The sequence below is a fragment of the Armigeres subalbatus genome, chromosome 1 (genome assembly GCF_024139115.2).
Source record: "Armigeres subalbatus isolate Guangzhou_Male chromosome 1, GZ_Asu_2, whole genome shotgun sequence".
In the NCBI taxonomy this organism is placed as follows: Eukaryota; Metazoa; Arthropoda; class Insecta; order Diptera; family Culicidae; genus Armigeres; species Armigeres subalbatus.
In genome coordinates this window covers 317,824,963-317,829,365 of record NC_085139.1, presented here as the reverse complement: position 1 = coordinate 317,829,365, position 4,403 = coordinate 317,824,963, and the positions used below count along the sequence as shown (strand labels likewise).

General features: G+C 38.3%; 1 pseudogene; it reads right to left on the bottom strand.

Annotated features, from left to right (window-relative positions):
• Positions 1 to 398: 398 nt before the first annotated feature.
• LOC134207591 (uncharacterized) lies at positions 399 to 2,197 on the bottom strand (annotated as a pseudogene).
• Between the last annotated feature and the right edge of the window lie 2,206 nt (positions 2,198 to 4,403).

Genomic DNA, 4,403 nt, shown 5'->3' with positions numbered 1-4,403 from the left:
TGTTGCTAAATTGAAATGAATCAAAGTCCCTACAGCATACAAAATGCTGACCTAGCTCCTAGCAAGTGTCAGTTGGACTGAATTCCATCGGTGCTGCGTCGTCTTCGTCGTCGTTGCCACATGGTGCGAGTTAAGTTTATACGAACGGATTTCTCTTTTTAAAAAAAGGTTACTTCATCATTCGCGAGTCTAAATCGAACTGATTGCTTTATTCAATATTGAAACTTATTACACCTCAAATGCTTACACTTGCACTTTCCGTCGTCATCGTCGTCGCACGCCGAAACTGCCAGGTTGCTCGATGTTACCATCCGTTCTGATGCCGTCGTCAGCATTCTGTAATGCCCTCGTTCTGGCGGCCCGTCGCCAACTCGTTGCGATGAGGGTCGTCAGCTTTTCTACCCCCGCTGGGGTAGCTTCGTTGCTAACTCGTCCCTTCCTGAGAGATGAGGCTCCGTCTGAATCACATCCATCAATGTTGTAGGTTTGATCCTGGGTTGAATATCCACTATCGGTTCCTGTTTGATTGTGGCGTTAGATGCTTGTATCTTCAAGGTAGCTGATCTGTTGGAGAACATTTTCAAAAGAATTGCGATACCGATTATCATGCAGGGAGGAGAGGATTCCTCCAAAAATGGGCCACGAAGGCCACTGGATGCTGGTGTTGTTCAATCGAATGTACTCCATTTCCTTTCTCATCTCTAGATGCAAACTATGTAGATGTTCCAGACTGAGGTTTGCTATTGTAAATTGCTTTTGTATTGCAAGACCGTCCAATGGCAGCTGGACTTCCGGCTATATTCTGTATGGTATTAGAATAGCTGATGTTGTTGATGATTACTTCGCAATCGTGAAATGATATCAAAAATGTGCCAGATAACGTACGGTTACCGATTCCACAATTTGTTGCGAAGGATATGTTTTTGTTTGAGTTCAAAATGATGTTTTCGTCATTTATAAATGTGACTTCCTCCTTAGGTGGGTTCATGGTGTAGTTGCAGCTTGCTTGCTGTCCCGAGAGAAGGTTTGGTACACATTTGGATTTGTCCGCTTCTATTTGGTGGACTTTGTATATAGTTGCCTCTAACGAATTCACGATGTAGCTACCAGTTTCATGATGCAAATAGTTTCTTCTAGTCAAATGGATTTGCTGGTGACTAGCAGTGACAGGGAAGACGTGAATCTTGTTGGAAATCCTCGTATCCAAGATGGGGGTTTTTATCAGTAAAGTCAGCTCCTTGCTGTTGGTGGCGATCGTTGTATCTGCAAGGTTTAGTGCTTCCAAGACATTGTGAAGTGTAATATTTTGCTTGGATAAATCTTGGTACAATATTTCAATTTCATCCTGGCTTAGTATTTTTCGTTCAAAATCGGCTTTAGCTAAAGATATACTATCAACAATCTGTTCTAAGTTTTCCGCTAGATATTTTAAGTTAAGAAAATATTTAGTGAATAAATCTCTAATGATTTAGCATTCGAAAGTTCTATTGCATCCATGGTTTTGTAAACAAGTTCCTTCATTTGCAAATTAAGTGCCCTATTTATTCTAATCTGTTGATTATTGTTGCTAACAAGTTCGTTAATGGAAGAGTTTATTATTTTTAAGTCGTTTGCGTCCGGACTTCCTGCAATGAACTTCCAACCTGTTCCTAGACTATCCCAGCGCTTATGTCTCCTAGAAGGGGCCAAGTTTTTTAGTGTTTGATGAATTTCATCAAATTTTTGTAAAGTGAGTGGTGTGAATTGGTTGATTTTCAATTGATCAAATTGATTCCTAAGACTGTCGACATGAGCTTTCAGAGAGGTAACATTGAAATGATGAACATAGTAATGGGACGTAATTTGAATTCTTGCTAATCCTGAATGAAAGATAACAATCGGTAAATGATCTATTCTTCTAACATCCACTCTTGCTTCTGTCATTAGACACAAAAATATTAACATTCTGCAAAAAGAAGAGAAGAAAAGACACAAATTAAATTTTCCTAACCTTAATGTCATTCTTATGAACTTTTCTTCCATCATCCATAGTTACAGTACTTTTGTTAACTTGCTTAATTTTGTTTTTCTTGAACCGTGGCTTGTGTTTTATTCTTTGTCTTGCATTTTCGTATACTTCCTGGTTACATTCAAGTTCCGTAGCTTTCTTAGATTTGTTATGGAATTTCAAATCCTTTTTCTGCTTTTCTGTTAAGTTCTTAAAACGTTTTCTATGATTTCTGGGGTTCGAGGGACGGAAGAATTATTTCAAGAGGGTGTATTTTGTTGCACTATGGATGGAGGAGTTATACTTATTGAGTGACAAAAGGAGTAGGTCATTGACAGGTTTTCCGGGATTTTCATGTTTTGTAATTCTGTAGATTTCTAAGATTGTAGAGTGGAAACGTTCTACAACACCATTCATTTCGCTCCGTCCTGTAGCGGTAACATATGGTTCAATATGATGTGTGTTGTAAAAGTTTACCAAATCTCCGGTCATGAAAGATTTTTCACCATCCATGACTACTATTTCTGGGGGATTGTATTTTAAAAGGAGTTCCTTTACGGCAGGGACTATATCGACTGCTGCTCTTGACTCAATGTGTTTAATTTGCGCAAATTTAGAAAACTTGTCGATATAGGTAAGGAAGTGGTCACTTTCAAGGAATAGGATGTCTATATGAGCGATTTTGAAAGGGGCATTTGGAATAGGTGTGGCCTGAAGAGGGAAGTCAATAGGGTTACGATTATATTTATTCTCGTGACAAATTTTGCAATTCATCACGAAATCCTTCAATTTTTGAGCAAGTTTTGGAAAATAAAACTTCCTCAAAATTTGTTGTTTGTTTTCCTCGGCACCACGGTGTGCTCTGTAGTGCTCCTGTCGGATGATGTTCCATTGTTCATCTTCCTCTTGCACATCTTGGAGGATCTTTTGGCTGAAACGGATTTTTAACAACCTCTTAGAACCAAAATGCTTCTTATAAATTTCCTGAATTTTGCCCATCAGTGTCTCGGTTGTTGACAATCCATTTACTTTCGAAAGATCAAAATGTGTTTTTAGTACCTGTGAAATAGAATCATCGTTAATATCAGGTAATGTAATTTCGATTCTAGTGTAGTTAGCAAATGGATTTGATACCTTTGTGTTGGTTGGGCCCTCCCTCAGAATAACTTGATGTTTAAAGCCGTTAATAGGAGCCTCGGTAGACTCAATGTAAAAATCATCGCTATTCTCAGCAGAGTGTTGAGTTGCCGTCATGGAACAAACCATTCTGCTTAGAGCGTCGGCAACTACATTGGTTTTACCTGGTTTATACATGATCTCATAATCATGTTCCTCAAGATACGATTTCCATTTTTTTTTAATTTAGCATTCGTGTTTTTAGGTGATAACGCAAAGGTGAGGGGTTGATGATCGGTAATTACCTTGAATTTTGCTCCGTAGAGATAGTTTCTGAAAGTTTGAAGTGCCCAATATATAGCCAGCATTTCTTTTTCCGGTACTGAACATCCTTCTTTCGATTTTGATAGGGTTCTGGATGCAAAATGTAAAGGTTTGTCTTTACCTAATTCCCCCTGCGACAGGACCCTGCTCTGGAGTGAAAGTGTACTCAATGGTCCCATCCACAAGAGAGGTGGAGATGGGGGTCAAGCAACTTGAGACTGGCATTGGCCTGCAGATGAGTAATAGGAACAGCATTTTCCAGGTTAGGTTGTGGTGATAATCATCCGATGAAACTAGCACTCCTGTCTTTGACCATTCTAAATCGGATGAACTGATCTTATGCCTACACATGAAACATGCCAACTCACCATAAGAAAAGCACAAGTTGGCCACCACTATTAAGATAGGGATACCCCTCATTTTGAAACGGTTTGAGAGTAACCAGTGCTAAAAGGAATGCCTTCAATGTTACTTGATATTCTCTTTTCTTCTATATAATGTATCCTGTCAATGTGTCCTTGAAATATTGATTTTAAGATTGTTTAGTTGAATTTTGAATTTTCTTATTATTTCGTGATTTCATAATTTGAGGTTTGAAGCCAAAATTTCTCGTTTTTCAGCACTAATTGATATTGTCCGAGAAGATTTTTAGTATAATAATCGATGGGATACAAAACTTTGGAGACATGTCAGCTTGGGGCGGTATTGTCAACTATATTAGGGACAACCTTAAATCATCGAAATAGTTTCTACCTGAATCAGGGATGACTTAAAACAAAGGTGAGGATTTTAATCATGAAAATTAGCTTTATGCAAATACATATATTGTAGTAGAGCCGGAGGCCAAAAATCAACATGGAATACGACATTTTTAAGTAAAACATAATAATAGATCACAGAAACTTATATATAACCAGACAATTCACAGTCACAATTACGATGCTGCTATCAGATTCACTTGACTTGTGCTGCTCGG